Source organism: Semicossyphus pulcher, unplaced genomic scaffold (assembly GCF_022749685.1).
Source record: "Semicossyphus pulcher isolate SPU_LCO1_2020_fin unplaced genomic scaffold, fSemPul1.0.p SCAF_10, whole genome shotgun sequence".
NCBI lineage: Eukaryota > Metazoa > Chordata > Actinopteri > Labriformes > Labridae > Semicossyphus > Semicossyphus pulcher.
Window position 1 is genome coordinate 11,076,582 of NW_027211604.1, and position 18,757 is coordinate 11,095,338.

At 42.1% G+C, this 18,757-nt stretch overlaps 1 pseudogene; it reads right to left on the reverse strand.

Moving 5' to 3' along the window:
- Window positions 1-6,296: 6,296 nt before the first annotated feature.
- Window positions 6,297-7,406, reverse strand: LOC138600385 (uncharacterized; annotated as a pseudogene).
- Window positions 7,407-18,757: the final 11,351 nt, after the last annotated feature.

The window sequence follows — 18,757 nt, forward strand, 5'->3', positions numbered from 1 at the left end:
CACACTCCAAAAAAAAAAGCCTAACCAGTCTGCTCCGCTGCAACCAGGCCCGAGCACGGCTTTTGATTTCTATTTCATGACTCATGTCACATCCGTTTCTCCATTGCCCCCTCGGCTCTTCCTCCCTCCCTCCCTGCATCGTACTATGGTTGAGTTGGATAATCCACTTTACAACAAGCTAATAAGTAGCTGCTCCACACTTAAACCTCTTTGTGCCATTGAAGTAAAAAAGCACTTTTTAAAGAGTAAACGTCACAAACAAATGTGTGTCACATTATTTGTGATCTTACGCCTTTGCAGCCTGCGCTTCTCCTCATGTTGTGCTCAAAAAAAGAGCGTAAAAGTCGCTCCGTTCTGCTCCTTTTGTTTGCACGCCTCTTGGTATTATTCCTACTGAGAGTGAGAGGCTGAGATTTTAACCTCGGGCGAACGTAATGAGATCAAATTCTATTGTAGAAATGACGAGCAGAGAGAAGCAACACGAGCAATTACAGCACAATTCAAATAGCTCGGCATGCGGGGAAGGTCTGCAGTGAGGCTCAGGGGAGGAAATAGCCAATTTACTGCTGTCATACCCTCTCACTTTTTTTATCCTTAGGAGGTGTTTTTTTTTTCTTTTAGTGCTCCTTTTTCCCATCATGTGCTTTAGATGTTGTGAGAGCGGGATGCAGAGATAGGGACGGACACAGGAGGCTGTAAAGGCTGCTGGCTGCTCTGATCATTGAGCAGCACATTGAGCCATTCTCTCTGCCTGAAATAGCTTCTGCTGATGTTAATGATTTTTTCTCTTATGGATCATTTTTGTGTGAAATTACCCGGCTGCAGGGATGTAGGTAAAAAGGAAGTATGGGGATGTTTTTGTGGAGGGCTGCAAGAAATAACCAGCCTGAGCTCTGCAGGGTCGTTTCATTATGTTAAACTTTAAAAAGTGTTGTATGTTATGTAAAAACTGCAGTGTTGCAATGATGGACGACTTCTAGAGACAGTCCACTGATTCCCTCATCGTCAAACTGATCAGAATTTCCAGAGACATATCACAAGAAAATAGATGTTTGAATATCACTTGAGGAGGCAGCACGGCCGGTCCACTCTCCGGCCCCTCAGCTGGACTTGTTTACACGATGGATTACCGACATGAAGACTGAACTTTTGATGAAGGCCGACAGTAAAAAGGCAGAACCGCACTGGAAGCGCGCGAGCCGTGCTTTTTGCAAATGCAGGTCCATCACCACTTCAAACTTGAGTTTGATGTTTAGAAGTCGGAGTTGGACTTCAATGGATGTTGAAAGGTTGTTAAACCCGTACTGAGTGTTACCCAGCTAGGGGCAAAATGACATCATGCAGGTTTTTGACCACATTCTTGTTAGGAGTTACGCTACAGGAAGCGGAGAGGTGAGGAGCTCTGAAGTGTGACTGCAAGCTTAAAAGGAGCGAAAATTACTTATTCGGGCTGCATATGAAATGAGAAATCTGTATGGACGGTTGGTATCCAGATATTTGAACCTTAACTAAGAAGTAGACGAGACACGTTGATAAAGAAACATTAGCCGTCACAGTGACTCTGCTTATTCTCATCTCTGCAGTTACTCATAAAGCATCAACTGAACAGCATCCAGTGAGCATCAAGTGTCAATGATCACATCCAGTGCGCTCTGGCCTTAATGACTGAATGTGAGTTTACATTTTCACATTTAAATGAGTTTGTTTATATTTGTAAACTATGTAAAGTAACAGTTTACATTAAACATGGCTTTTATTTTTTAGATGAGTCAAAGAGTTTCAAAGGCAAAGAAAAAACTTGTTCTCCATCCATGAATCTAAATGTGGTTACTCTGCAGAGGAAGGGTACATGAAAAGACTTCATGCATGAAACATCATGAGTTTATACATGTAGAACTACAGCTGTCCGGAATGCACATAAATGAAGAGTATCTCATGCTGAGGAATTTCTGTCACTAGATTGGTGGGGTACACTCTGGACGGATCGCCAGTCAATCACAGTGCTGACATGAATTCCCCTTTCCCACCAAAATTAGCGTGTTGACGCAGATTTTTCAGACCCGAGAAGATGCGCTAATAAATGCCAATTGTCTCTTTTCCCATTGCCAGTGAAGTATACTCCTTTTGGTCTGTTTTCTGCTGTGTCACCGCCTGACGTCACAAATGCGCCTAAAACAGGGTTAGTAAACAGTGAAGATGTTACGGTGGTTAGGTCTTTATTCTATCTATTACTCATTCAGTTTGTTTATCAAACTCGGCGGCGACAAATCTGGAACGATGTCCAAACGCTGCTCGGACGGAGACAGGGCGGAATTTGTACCTGAGATGACAAGGAGTCGCAGAAGTTACCGACGGAGCATAGCATCGCGCCGGAGAGGGGGCGGAGATTAGCGTGTCGACTCGGGTTTTATGTTCCCGTCAATGCCGATCAGAACCAAGGCGATAATTACCCAAGTCTACTGCAGAGTCATTTGACCCGGGTCTGAATGCTGATTGTAACCTTTCCCACCAAACAAAAAAGGGTGTTAGTGGGTGTTAGCGGGTTTTTTGACCAGTGGTAAAGCAGCTATAGAGACAGACAACCATTTAAATTAAGAGTCATCTTTGCACTGTGGGAGGAAGCTGGAGTACCTAATGAGAACCCAGCATTCACAGGAGGGACATGCAAACTCAGACCTGGGATTCGAACCATGAACCTTCTAGCTGTGAGGCGACAGTGCTAACCACTGCACCACCGTGCAGCCTGTTAATTTCAATGTAATCAGGATTAACCAAGCATCGCTTCTCTGTGACTTCATCATGTTTGTAGCCCTTTAAATAAAGTGCTGGCGTCTTTAAACTGATGAATAACAGATGATTAATTGTGCCATTATTTTGAAATGAGATACAACATTTTATTTTCCTAACAAGAGTATTAATAATTGTGGATCCGATATTGTGAATTACATTTGTAGTTATTCAAACACATGATGCCCAAACAGACAGAAGAGCTGACTTCATTTAAAGGGCCTCAAACACGATGAAGTCGTACGGAAATGAAGATAAAAAAAGCTAAAGAAAACTTACAAATGAAGATGACATGAACATAATCAATAAGTCAGAAGTCGTGATGAATGAAATACCTTAGTTTGCGTTGCATTAATTAACATATTGTCGTGTTGTGGGGTAGCTAGACGAACGAGGATGAGGTGATTTATTTCCTTAGTTAGCAGCAGCTAACCCGAGGTTGACATGCATCTTCTCTTCCACAGAACCCCAAACTCCTGCTTAAAAGTCGCTTTATAACAATAACTCCCTCTTCCCTTCCCTACTTCTCAGCCACTAACCCACTACGGTGGACACCTCCCTTAATAAACAACAGCAGCGTAAACAGGAGCGTATACCCAGTGTTACAGTATTGTTCCAGCATGAAGTCATGCATGAGATACTTTCAACTCTTGTACATTTCAGGTGGTCAGTGAAGTCCTACATGATTTCATGCATGAAGTCATGATTGAATTGATGACAGTTCATGTACCCGTGCTTTAAAGAAAAAAAAAATCTTCTTGACTATGTGAATATTTGCCAAATTAGTTTTTAGTTTGTACCTTATAGAGAGACTCTGTACAGTCCAATGTTTCACATGCTAACCTTCTTTTAAAGACATATCAGACATGCCAAATGCTGACTGTAATGTGTACTAACTGTGTAATTTTGTGACATAGCAGAACAGTGTGCCGGTTTGTTAAAAGAAGAATAAAAGTCACATTGGAAATATCCTTGTCTGACAGGAGAGAAGCTTTTGAATGACGGAGAAATGACTGATGTTGGAGCCTTTTCTTCCTCTGAACACGTCTGCAGGTGGGTCAGGATCAGACAGATAACATCCTGATGTGACTGGGAGTGTGGCTGACAAGTTTAATGTCAGTTTTATTGCAAATTGGAGAGTTCCTCTCCTTAGTTAAATGTTTAAACACATGCTAAAATATACAGCCTCAATACGATCTGGACTTTAATGAGCGTTAATTAAAAGCTGGATGGCTCAGAAGCTGTAAATTAATGAGGAGCAGCAGGTTTTCTCGGGCTCACAGCCACTTTGGACAAACTGAGCCGGACCCTCGTGTTTATATTTTACGTCTGACTGATGGAGGTGATTACAGGGTCTTTGGGCTTCGACATCCACAATGACACCACTGTGGCAGGAACAAGCTACAGTGGAACGATTCAGAGTTTAAAAAAAAAAAAGGCTGTAATAGAAACTGGAATCCGCCTGCGCTTTAATTATAAAAAGTACATCATGAGGGCTCTGGGCCTTTGTTTTTATGTTTTAATTCAGCAAACTGTCTACAAAGTGAAGTTATGCTTCATTAATCCCCCTGAGGAAAACTTCAGGAGCAGTGGGCAGCCACCAAACACTCCAGTCCTGAGGCGAAGGCCTGCAAGAAGCATATCAGTGGTTTGCATGTTTGAGCCTGTTTACTACAAATCACATACACTTTAAATCCAGGCTTAACATTCTGCTGCAGTGACTCAGAGAGTTGTTCCTACAGTCTCCGGGAGCACTGGTTTCTATTCTCTGAGAGGAAATCAATACGTCGTCTCTTCACTCAGAGAACCAAGGTTACAACGTAACCAAGCGATATGGGAGCTTTGTAGTCGACCTTAATGCACATGACCACATTTCTTTTAAATACGTAGGTAAAGAAGTGAAGGCAAATCAACTGGCTACGTTGGTTTGGGGATTGGGGTTCAATCCAGGACTGCTACAGTCACACGTCGAAGTGTCCTTGGGCAACACGCTGAAACCCAACTTGCTCCCTATATGAATGCCTATAGATCCTGGCCTTCAGTGTATGAATGTGTGAATGTAATGTAAAAGCACTTTGAGTGGTTGGAAGACTAGAAAAGTGCTATATAAGCTCAGTCCATTTACCATTTACATTACAATGACAATAGCGTCGACAAAATTAGCCATAATTTACAGCAATCATTTTCACATGTCACTGGAGGCGACGAGGACCAGGAGCCCGAAGCTGAGCCAATCAGCCTTTAATGACATGTCAGAATGTCTTCTTCAAACCCCACTGATGCTTGACTTCATGTTCACGGTTACGGACTGCAGAGCTCAGGCAAGTTTCAGTGGTGATTGATATTTATGTTTCTTTTGTGGCTCCAGTGGTTCCAAACATTTTGAAAAACCACTGAACCCTTTTACAGCCAAACACGTTTCTTGTTTCAAGATGTGTTTCAAACTAATCGAGCAGCATTTAAAAGATTCTCCTAAAGATGATGCATTCATGTTTGGGGCAGTTAGCTTTCCCTCCATGAAACTAACCACTTAAACAACTTTATTAGTCCCACTTGGGGCAATTCTGCTTATATATGAAAAAGTCAAATTCTTCATTATGAGGCAATTAATGAGTGGAGACCAGCAGCTGCCTGGAATAGGAAATACATTTAAAACAAACTGTATTGTGTGCATTTTTAATCGATCAGCAAAAAAGTGAATGCTTTGTGGGTAAAGCTTGCAAACACACAGATATGGTCCTTTCAGGGCCGAATAAGCAGCAGCACTCCCAGCACAGCTCTCTTTGGGTTCAAACTCAGGACCGTCTTTCCGAGAGGGGACAGTAATCACACTGAGCCACTGCGCTGCCCCAGGAGGCTCCTGAGCTGCCTCACAGCAGCGGCGGCCTCATAATATAAAAGATAAGCACTTATGTTAATGTGCTCAATAATTAAGTTAATCAGTGCATTCATTTGCAGATAATCCCTGTGTCAACATACAGTAATTGTCTTCACATATTACATGTAATGTATTAATATGAACTCAGGCGTGAACTCTCTGAATCTTAAAGCGCGGAGGAAAATGAGGTTTTCTTATTAATATGATAATTTGTGCAGCAAGAAACTCCACAGTGTGATCAGCCTCTTTCTCTGCAGTTAGTAGCGTTATGTGGCTGTTCTTGGGTTCGTCTCCACACAGATACACATTCATTAGTCACTGAGTCGACATGAACAAGATCTTCGTACAGAAGTGAGCAAAGTTGGTGCAGTAGCAATATCTGCTGGAGGAAAAGCTCAAGCGTGAATTGTCATGTGATAACTTCGAGCGAGAAACTCTCTCTGCATCAGGTGTTTTCTTTTCTTGTCATATACAGTATAATTTTAGCATATTTTAGTTTCTTGAGACACCAGCTGGTACAACTTGAACCCAGGGTCATAGGGTGTTTCTGATCTTTGATCATCAAACACCCTCACCTGGACGACCCAGCCGGTCTGCGCCATGGCTCGCCCCTCCTGATCAACAGCCACCTTTAAGCCTTTTCTGCAGCTTTTCTCCTTCAACCCTCTGATGCCCAGGAGACTGAGTGTCTGGCCTGTGAAGCCCCTGCAGCCCACCTCACAACAGGCTCTCCATCCATGGCTTCTGCTGTCCTCCACCTCCTACATCCGGTCTTCCCAGAGGACAGTGATTTCCATCATGACCACCTGCTTGGACAACTCCGGGACCTTCAGCTGCTTCCCTAGGTCAGCCCTCAGCTGCCAGTCGCGGGATGTGACTAACAGCCCAGTTGAGGCCCTGTGTGCCACCTGAGGTCTTTCTCCCAATCTCACAAAGCCGATGGTGGTGGGGAGCTGCTGTTTGCTGTGCTGGATGCCCGTGCTGATGGTCTCAGCTACTGCCTTCAGCACCTGGTCATGCCACCACCTGTACCTCTCCTCTCCCAGGGCTTTCACGCAACAGCTTAGGATGTGCTCCAGGGAATCTCTTCCCAGTCACAGTGAACTTGAAGGCGTTTCGGCTAGGCCCCAGCAATGCACGTTGGATGGACTTGGCAGGACATCATACACCGCTTGGATCAGGAACTTGAGTCTAGCTGGTTCTGACTTCCAAAGCTCTGTTCAGGTGATCTTATGTGCAGTTGTGTGGTCCCAGTTACTCCAAGCTCCCTGACTGAGCATTGCCACAGTCCTGTTGCAGTGCTCCTCCTCAGCATCTGCACGGATCAGCAGATGTTTCTCTCTCCACTGGGCTTTTTCTAGGTCTCCTGAAGCTGCCCAGCCCGGCTTGTCCTGCTGCCACCGTGCACACCAAGATGCGATGCCTCAGCCTCGCTTCCCCATGTTCAACTGCCTCCTGTGCCCCCAGCTTCCTCCCAGTCCTACCCAAGATTCCCGCAGAGGAGACTCCGTTGTCAGTTGAGTCTCTGTATCGTAGTACCTCTCTGACTCTGGAGACCTTGAATTCTTCATTTAGGCTGGTAAAGGGAAGCTGCCTATAAAGGGCAATGCTGCTTAGGCTCTTTGGTAGACCAAGCCACCTGCGCAGGAACTTGTTGATGTTTACAGTGGACTTCATATATCAGCAGAGGCCAGAGAAGTCTTGGTAGGATACCATGCTGATAGCTTAGTGAGGAAAACATAAGGAAATATATAAGTAGCTATGCAACACACTCACTAATATGTTTCCCACATTATGGGCAACAGTCACACGGCAAGCGAAAATCTTATAAAGTAGAAAATGTTGCTGAAGTGAGTGAGTATTTAAAATGTCCTTCAAAGAACCATAAACTTTATCATATCACCATTAATAACAATAAACTCTGAGCGGTCAAGAGTCAGCGGTCTTTAATCTTCATAAACACAACATTGAAGGATGTTACTGATGTTTCTGATCAGCCCACCTTGAACCACAAACTGCTAACTAATCAGTGAGAGCAAGGTCTGTTGTTTTAGCAACCTCAGTTCTATTTGGCTTTTCATGCCAGAAGTCATGCTGGTATTTTGTTATGTCTAACAATAGAATATCAAGTTGTGGATGTATTTTTATGCATGTTGGTGTAAAGTTTGGCTCAGGTAGTAGGCAGGCAAACTCAGCAGACTTTTTGTTTCCCAGAGGTGCATATTTATTACAGTGTCAGTCCATTATTTGTGTCACTCAAAAATACAAAAAAACAAAGACAAAGAAAAGTTAAATTAACTCAAACAAAGACACGTATATGTGGCTGCACAGCTTCACCTCTCACCCCTGCAGGAGAAAACCTAACTGCCTTTATAGTGAGTTCAATTGAGACCCTTACTTGCACCAGACTGTACCAAAACCCAATATGGGGTTCTTGTGGATTACACCCTTAGACATAGACATTAAAACTAATCACATTTACTCAACTACATGTACTTTAAAGAGGTAAGTATGAATTAAACACAAAGACAGCATGGTTCAGAAAAGGAAAACCCTACATTTGGCTCGGCCCAGTGATGTCACTGATTACATCACTGACACTATAAAAACCAGGAAATGCTGGGCCGGCCCCCTTTGTAGGAGCAGTACCGCATGGTGACCTGAACAAAGGAACAAACAAAGTTAAGTACGGACAAAGAAACAATCAAGTTATCATATGTACACCTGCAGCTTGATGAGACCTGTAACATAATGCTTACACAACACACCTGCGATAGGAAGTGCTGCAAAGTTGATAAATGCATATAATAATGTGATATATGTAAAAGAACATAAGGGACAAGTGGTTAGAGAGAAAATAAGTCACAGTCAGACATTTTCCGTCCCCGTGACGTCCTGAAAACGCACGTCAGACTGGCGTTTGCTTAAGTGGCACTGCATTAGTTTACACTGAGGTGTCGTCTTTGTGGCCCGACGGCAGCAGCAGAATGCTTCTTTCTTTTGTGCTTCTGTTTTAATGCTGCCTGCTTACATTATGTAATCATATAATTATATGAAGAATGGTTTGACATTTTCTGACTCACTTCTCTCAGCTGTTGAAACTCTTGTGCAACACTCTGAACACAATCGAACTCATTTGGTATGACTCGGGAGAATTCGGAGCCTAAATGTGAGGAAATTACTTTTTTTGTCAGTGTGCCTTGCTGTGACATTTTTATATATTTATTTATGACATCATTTGTAGTGATACATAGGAAAGCATGGACTGCAGAGAGCCACATATGAGGTTTAGAAAACAGACAGAGAGCTAACCAATCAGAGCCAAAAAGTTGTATTGTTGTTATTGACGTATTCACCCTTCTTCAGTCAGTTGCCTCATTTCGTCCACAGCCTTGTCCATCAACATTTAACGCTCACCTCTCTGTCCTGCAGTCCGTTCGACTCTCCAGGGTTGAGTGATGTCACCAGCCCACCTGCTCCTCCCTCATCACTTGATCATAAGCACTCTGAAGGTCAGTCCAGGTCGTGTTCGACTCACTGTAAGGATTCTGATGTAATGTAATACATATTTTATATCTTCTTGTAATTACACAAAATGTATCTGGTTACAGTCGGGAGGTCTTCCAAATGCCAGAAGGTCTATTATGTTAAAGGTCAGAGCCCTTCCTCAGTCATTTCTTCTTCTGTGGTATCTACTATAAATTCAATTTGCCTCTACCTTCTCCCCCTTTTTAGGATTCCTTTTTATCTTTTACTTTTTATCCAACTCCATCACACTATTTTTTATATTTTTGGTTTCCTATAATATTTCAAAGCTGTCAGTATGTTGATTTCAATGAACCGGCTCTGAAAAATACTTGTTTAAAGAGGGCGTTTGCAGGCTTAAAGGTCCTTGTTCGAACAACGTTGCACAACCACAAAGAAATCCCGGAGCCATAGCGTCATCCCCGTTCAACATACAATGCAGAAGCCCACTTGTTACTCCCACACAAACACACTGGTGGTCCTCTTGCTTCAATATTTCCATTGTGAGTGCTCACTTCCTTTGTGTCTCCTGTTAATACGCCTACCTGGCCTGTAAGCACGCACACCACCTCTCTCATTCAGCTGTTTTCACCTCTATTCAGCTGCCGTCTCTACACCTGTCGGTCCGAGGGGAGCTCATTGACAGATCATACAGCAAACAGGTCGACTACATAACAGAAGCACACTGTAGTTTGGACGCTTGGTTGGCTGATAAAATTGTCGACAGTGATCAAATACAGCTCAGTCTGCTCATTTTCCGTATGCAGGTTTTCTCAAACTACAGGCCTCAAGAGAAATAAGTGTGCAGCTGTGTCTGAGAACACTTTTTAGATACGTTATGATGTTGGATTTGGAAAATCATTTGCAACTGCATCATCAAATACTAAGAGTGCAGAGACTCTTTGAGGCCTTTAATCCTTCTACAGAAATAACACACCTGTACGTACAGAACCTGTGGAGCAGATTCATGTCAGCGCAATTATTTCCATCCATGTGAGAGACCTTGATTGTAATGTGCTCTGACATTTTGTAAAGGAAATAGGCCTACTTACAGTTTAGTGATTGCGTGTGAGTAAGAGGGAAGATTCCCCCTGATGTGTGACTGGAGAGGGTCGAACTCTGTGAGAGGTGAGAAATAACCGTCATTTATCACCTGCTGACACCAGGTGTCAGGTCAAGTGTTAAAGGTATAATCAGTAGGATTTTTCTATAAAAATAAAATATAGACTTTTACAAATATAATATAATATAAATCATCACTTATGGGCCTCTACATGTGTGTTGGTGAGTGTGTGCAGACCCTTGTGAGACCCTTCCCTCTGCATCTATTCTGTTGTTTTGCTTTGCACGGGACGTTTTCCGGAGGGGCGCTGTTGTGGTTCCCTGAGCCAATCACAGCATATAGGCGAGTGTTGGAGTGGTTCAAATTAGCAACTGGGCCCCATTTAGACCGGCGAACATGGCGAAAGAGCGATGCAGAGTTTGCCTTCTTTCTGTTGGACAGGTAGGGGCCTCAAACCGGTTAGGACAAGCTAACCGGCGGTTAGCATGCTAGCGCAACGGTAACCGGTGGTTAGCATGTTAGCGCAAATGTAACCGTGCTGCTGTCAGTGTTAGCTCGGCAGGGTGGGCGTGTTCTCGCATGAGAGAGTGAGAGTGAGCTTCTGGTGACGAAGAGCCCAGGAGGAGGGGCCCAGTTGAAATGTGTTGTTGAAAGAAAGCAAGGAAGAATCCTACTTATTATACCTTTACACGAAGAATCTGGAGGCACTCGGAGAGCTTTCTTTAAAAACTTAAATGCTATTAGCTCGACTATAACATCATTTCATAATCTATTCTATCTACAACATAATAATAACAGGTACTTGAAAGGTGATTGAAAGGAAATATAGTGAGAGAATAAATACTACTTTAATACTCAATGTTAATGGTAAGTCAAATTGAGAAGGAATATGAAGCTCCTGTTAAACAATAAAAGTCTCACTGTTCTCGACTGCCAAAAGAAGAAGATAAGAAAAAAAATAAATCAATTTTAATGATCTGCAACTTCCATTCTTAATTTGATTTTGTAAGCTTTTATTGTTCTATTGTGACATACTCTATGATAAGTAGTTGTACAGCCTTTGTTGTAAAGTGGCATTGTTTATATTGTTGTATTATGACATTTTTCAATAAAGATTTTTTTAAAGTGTAGCACAATAAAAAAAACACATTTTTAAGAGAAACAAAGGCAGAGCATTTTTAAAAGGGGGTGTATAATAAACTAACTGAAGGTTCAGCTCAACTTCGACCTCACCCTCACACGTAACCAAAAGAGCAAATAGTTTTATGTATCTCAGATTCAGACGGTCCACTTTTTCCATTAGCTCGCCTCATCTCTGCCAACGAAATTGTGTTCATCTCATCCTTTCTTTTCATTATCCACGCAGCTCCCAAGTCTGTCTGAGTTGTTACACAGCACTTTATCTTATTACAGCAGAGAATGAAACCTCTGAGGCGGCGCTGCAACAGGACCGTTATGACACCCATGTAATGTCCAAACCATTAATCTATAAGCTCAGTAAAAAAAATGACTCAGGCACTGAAGACATGACGATTAATATCAGTGCTGAAACATCACTCCTCCATTCTAAGTGCATGTCTTAAGTCTGGCTGTACGAAAGCGTTCATACTCGTCGTCTATGTTTCCCTTCTGCTGTGTGTAACTCATAGTGTTGGACACAAACATGTTTACATATTGGAGTCTCCAGTGCACTTGCACTTCATTTGAGGTTACAATGGTTTGACTAATGGTTAAAGGGTTTGGGTCACAGATAAAACATTAATAATTTTGGTTAGAGTAAGTGTCACAAGAATTAATTTAAGTCAATAATATATCCACACAAGCTACACTAGATAAAGTGTGTTCGTGCGTGTGTGTTTTTAGTGCTTAATATAAAGCTTGCATCTACCTGAGCTTGTTGTTGGCTGACGCTTGCCATTTAGTTTTCAAATTCAGACATATTCAATATGTTTTTGTGCAGTTTCCTTTCGTAATAAGTTGCCTTATTTCCATCTCTTGGATGAACATAGAGGGAGAACAATACAGTGACAATTTCAGGGGGTCACTTTTTTTCATGTTGTAAAGGGCAGGGTAAGTGTGTGCTTCAGTAAGTTGAAATGTAATCCTGACATAACCATGTGATATATGACATTTTAATTTGGCTAGCTAGCTATTAAGCTAACACTGGGAATTAATAGATGCCATCAGCTAGTTAACATTAAGGGTGCTGGTTTAGCTCAGTTGGTAGAGAAGGCACCCCATGTACAGAGGCTACAGTCCTCGATGCACTGGTGCATGTCATCTGTAAATAAAGCAAAATAATAATAATTAGGCAAAAAATTACCAACAAAAAAAAAGCTAGCTAACATTAGTTAGCTTATGTTAGGTAAGGCAAACGCTATCCTTAGCTAGCTTGATAGTTTAACTTAAGTCACACGTTAGAAACTAACAGCTAACAGAAGATTTTTATCAGTAGGAACTTTACACAATGTAATCAAGAAATGTTGGGTGTAAGAAAGCGTTTTAACTCCCCTTGGCACGGCTGGTGTGACCAAACTATCCAGAGCTGGAGCAGATAAACATTTTATTCACAAAGCTTGCAGGACAACAGGCGAGCAGGCAGGTAGAGACAGATAACAGCTATCAAGAAAAAAGAAAGGCCCATCAGGCTTGACGATGTGTTTCATGTCTCATCTTGATCATTAGCTCATGTATTTATTGTATTTTGTTGTTGATCCTCTCTTGTTTCTGAAGCTTTCTTCCTGCCATTGTGTGTTTACTGCCCGTGAGTGTGTGCCCCGCCCTCATTGTTCGTACCTGTACCTGATTAGCCTCACTCTCCCAGTATATTTAGTCTTTTGTATTCCCTTGTTTCCCTGCCAGTTCGTCTATGTACCAATTTCCAAGCTTTCTAGCAGTTCAAGCTTATATCCCCAGTGCTTAAAGACTTTGTTCTCCTGGACCTTGTTGTTGGATTTTATTGATTTTTTTTTACCTAATTTGTTGACCTGCCTGGGGCGGATTTCTTATTGTTTAACGTAAGCCTTGTGTTTTTATTTTGGTTAATAATCATTTATACAGCGCCATCTTTGTAATTTGTGATCTGCTTTTGGGCTCACTCCCCTGTGTTTCATTATTCCTCATCGTATGTAAAACTATAGTATGGATTAACATTGTATTATTTACGTATTGTATTGTATTATTTAAGCTGGCAGAAGAACAAAGGATCTGGACCAGTATGTGGTAAGTGGATGATGAGGATGATCAGGTGAGGGGAATGAGGTGATACAGTGAATGCAGGGATTATGAGAGTGGCAGGATTTAAAGAGAAAAAGTGTAGCGGTATGTGGTGGAGCAGTGAACAACGGCAAAGGGATCTGGGGAAGTGCGATTGTGACTGGAAAGGAAGAACAATGAAAGACAGACTATGACAAGTAACGCTTCAAACACATGCACTTCAACAACGACGCGAGCCACTGCAATAACGGTAGTGAGGTGGGCAAACAAGACATTTACGTGTGTTAAACGTGTTTAAAATGCAAAATCAAAAACGCACAAACCTCGAAAAAGAATGCAAAAGAAAACAGCTTCATATCCAGGCATCACAAAGGAAGTTCTCCAGGCCTGTAGGGAGCGCTTAGTGGGACAACTTTATTGTTGGTTAGAGAGAGGGATAAGAAAAGGACAGACGCTATAGTCCTAGTACTATAGTACTTATATTACTATTAGCTGACTCTGCCTGGTCTGAGTGGAGTATTAGAGTTTACATCTCTAACTACAACAGGAGCTTCAGGCGGCTGGGAGGTCAAAGTCGCATTGATTTTATTTCTACTAATACTTTATATCAATATTTTTATGGAAAGTTTTATGTTTTTTCCAATAGCGTCCATGTCATGTGACCCAGTGTCAAACCAATGTCAGATGTTAATACGCACTTGGACATATCAGACACACATCACCACATTGGATTTTTTAAGATTCTTCCATTTGGGATTAATATTTAAAGGAAAATTCTGTTTTTTTTAATAGTCATGTGATGACGCTAGGAGTCATCAGACCAGCATCCAGGAGGTTTACAGCGACTCCGACCAGGACTCTGACTCGCAGTTGATGAAGACGCGCAGGTGATGGAACAGGAGTGAGAGGGCCGTTGGGCATAGGTTACTGTCGATATCACAACCAACTTGCTACTTTATTTCCTGTCATCAACTGATCTCTGTTGGTCTTAGGAGCTTTTGGGCCCACTCCCCTGTGTTTCCCCTGTACGCCAGAAAGCCTTGTCGTCCTGGGGCTCAAATCTCCAATGTAACATAATGAAACTCTTTTCACTAACAATCCAGCTCCAATTAGCGCCCCCTACTGGTCTGGAGTACTTAGGTTAACAGACATGTTATCTGTTTGTGGGGGTCCATGCTTTAATTAAGACCCATCACAAAGACAATTTCACTTATTAAAACTCACTATAAACCTGCAGAGCTGTCAGTTATGTCTGATCATCCTCTTTATACAATCACAATGTCTTATTGAACGCACCTGACACTGCTGTTTGCCTCAGTGTTTGAGAAAGTGAAAACGTACACTATGTCTTCCATACGGACAGTTGGTACCCTCCTCGTCGTGGCTATGAATATAAAGATAGGCCCAAAGTGATTCACATCCGCAGTAAAACAATGTAGTAAGTCTTTGCCTTCCAGGCGACGATACACATTTTGTTAAATGAGTTTCCCCGAGAAATGCAGATGTTGTTTTGAGGACATAAATTCACGTGAACATTGTGCTCATCTACCATAGAGGGATGATGTGACGAGGCCATAAATTGCACTTTGTGATAATAGCACGTTTGTAAGCCAAGGGCCAATCTGATTTTATTGACCATATACAGTATAGCTGCAATGACACGGGTCATTGGATCTGTGGTGTACTGAATGGTTTCAGTGATGTCAGCATGAAGTTGGCTGATGTGTGTGGAAAGGTTTTGGCATCCAGAATCAGGATGTTTTTACACCTCAATACGGGAAAGAACGACTTTTAGGTTTTGACGTGTGGGTGGATTTAAAGATGGCAGCTGATCAGAAACACAAGATAAATTAAGGGGGTTGTTCGACATGTTCCAGCTGTATCTCTATCCATAAAAGCTGGGTATATACGGTATGAAAAACACCTGTGGATGCTGCTGGGCTTGTGCCGACTGCTGATTGAGTCTTATATTGAGGATTGACGGGTTGATTGACAATGCTGATATTCAGACAGTTTCAACTATCCGAAGAGACACTGCTGTGTATTTAAAGATCTTGTGGTGTATTTCTGCCCCCTGAGCCCTGTTAGAGTGAATTTTAAATCCTCAATAACAAACCTGTTTTAGACAGAGAGAAAAGGAGAGTATGGCATAAATAAAAGAGTCTGTCGTGGGCACTAGGTGCTGTGTTTTGTTGCTTCACACTAACACAGGGCCAGCCAGTAAACACAATTAGACGACACAAAATAGAGACGATCGCCCAACTCTAGTTGTTGCCATTGCCTGTCTGTTTCTCTGGTGGTAGCTTCAAAATCTCCCACCCGACAAGTTGGTAGTAGTTGGTGGCCAAAAAGAAATACAAGATTTCTAGTCTTGCCATCCCATAATATGACTGCAGATGTTACGGGCAAGGATAGACTTTACAGAGTTTCTGAATATTCAGTTTATTCAGGTAGAAGTGGAAGAAATGCTGAGGAGCAAGGCTGAGGGTGCGGCTGCTCGCGGGCAATGCATCCTGGAACATGTAGGCACAGTTAGCAGGAGAGCCCGGCTTTCTCAGCCTATATAGCACACAATCAAGATTTTATTGCTTCAACAGACTAAATTTACTTACAACACTTTTAAAAATACACATTAAAATTGAAAACTTTCCCATTGAGTGCTTTGAGACTCTCTTCCAGCACAGAGAGTTTCTTCGTGTCCTCACAGTCCAGCCTCTGACCCTGCTTTGCTTAAGAGTTTTTTCTTTTTTTCACAAGCCTCACTGCCTCCCTCTGCATTTGTTCCATAACCATTTCTGGTCCCTGATGGCCCTGTGGCCCATGTTGCACCTGCCCTACAATATCCCATCATGCTCTGAGCTCGTCTGTGCCCGTCGGCTGTGTCTCTTTGGTTTCATTTGCATCCTGCCGAAACAGTCCTGCAGCTCTGGCTATTAAATCTGTGGACTCTGAGGCTGTCAGTTTCATTTTATGTCTTACCTTTGTACTTAAACTTTTCTATTAGTTTGGAGAGGTTTATCTCCCCTGCCAATACAAAGCCCCACTAGGAAGACTTTAACTCCTCAATCTGCTGTTTAGCATTTAAGGTTGCACTTTATAATCTCCCTAAACTCATGCTGGGCTTTTGCAGTGAAGACATCCAAATGCCAGATAGTGACAATCTTAATCTATCAAGGCCTCCGAAGTGTGAAAACCTTATTTATATACTGAGTGAGCCTGCGTTAACACTTACATTTGATTTTAATGGTTGACGTTGAATTTACGATTAGTTCCCTCTGTGCTGAGTGTGCTTCTCGGTATCACAGGAGACCAAACTATCACACATGAATATTTAAAAGTATTGGAGATTTCTTGATACTTAAAGTTGTCTCTCCATATTGAGTGGAATGACCTTGTATTGCCTTTATAGTGTAGAATACAGCTTCTGTATTTATCAAAAATCAACCAACAACAACACTGAAAAATCGAGCCAATGTGGAAGTGCCAAAAAGTGCAGTTCATCGAGTGGCCACTTGAGGCTCTAATTCCCTCTAGGCCCAAAACAATCTCAGACTCCATCGGCTACAGTCTGACGACGATACAGCCTCTGGGGACAAAGGTGAACATGCCGGGCGTGTAGCCAGCGGTTAGCGATAAACGACTTCCAGTCAAGACTTCCTTTTCCTTAACCGTGGTCTTATCTTTGCCGAAATATCGACATCATGATGCAGATTAGTAAAAAGTAAAAATGAAGCTTTGTCAGGTCTGTCCTCAAGAGGAGAAGAAAACTACTTTTAAAATGCTCGTTTGTTGAACGGAGGTCCGCTCGATCATGTCTGATGCATTCGAGGAAGTCGGGAAATCTGAATGCTGAACGGCTTTCTTGAAACAGCGTCAAAGAAATTTATCTCAAGTTGAATTTTTAGATCTAGAACAGATTGTTGGCTGAACTTGCTGCAGATGTTTGTTTATAGAGATTAATAAGAAGCTGATTCATCGTCAGATGGGAGCCGAGATTATGTTCAGCCTGCTTTGCTCTCCACACAGACTGTATTTCCGCCGCAGCCTACTGATACGTGATTGGTCCATATTACGCAGACTACAAGTGTACTACAAACGGAAACCAGAACACTTGCCGTCCCTAAAATCCTCGACCCTGCCTACAAATAGAGATTAGGCCCTATATAAAAATGCTAAACTTAACCGCAGACATTCACGTTTACGGCCTGGTATAAAAGCCTGTTTTGGTCTCTAAATGTAGTTTCTCTATTCCTGACAACTGTACCACGCTGACATTTTATACAACTCACCCTTTTAAATAATATACAGCCTTCGAGTCATGCATAATTAGGGGCATGGTTGCTTTGAGTGACAGGGGGGACCTGCTGGTTGTCTGATAGACATCAATGCAGCAAATTCAGTCAGTGAAATGAACCTCTCAGCTGCTCGGCTGATACTATTTATATGTTAGCACTTATTAGCAGGTATTGGTGTCTGCACTCACCTTACCTGGCTTGTTAGCTCATTGTTTTTCCCTTTAAAAAAAGCATACAACTCGAGGCTTTAAAAAGGAGTCCACAAACAAAAAGGTGACGTCACAGTGGCTACGTCCATTATTTCTACTGTCTATGATATGTGTACAACTTTGCCCTTCATTGGTACGATCGCTGCTATCCAGTATGCAATGCTGCAGCAGCTATTGACCGTGCTCTGGGTTGTCCATCTCAGCAGATACAGTTAACACTGGATGTATCCATCAATCACAGGTGACACTTCAGACACCACAGCTTTGATTTTGATGAGGGATGATGTGTCATTATATTCCTTTATGTCCTTGTAAGATAGCTATAATTAAGGGAAGTGGCCAACCAACTCCCTGACACACACACACACCTGAATAACCAGTTCATTAAGACAGGGCCCCTCATTCTCCTCTGTTTATTTTGTGTGTGAACATAAAACAGCCTGTGTTAGGGGCGTCCATTGTTCAGCCGTTCAGCTGCTTTAAGACAAAGTTCAACAACAAATACATTTCATTATTATTATTATTAAATATTTATTTAGATGTAAAGCTCTTGTTCCTGTTCCTGCTTAAGATGCATGAACAGGTAGCATTTCAACACGCAATACAAAGACGATAAAGAATCAAAACTTTCATGGTTACTTTTGTAATTAAAAGAGAAATACATTTGTTGGGAGTGATGATAGACGATCTAAAAAATGTATGACACACTTACTAATTAAAAATGTCTAAATTGGCAGCTGTAAAAAGGTTTGTGTTCCAGATCAGAGGCAGCCATGTTGGTTGT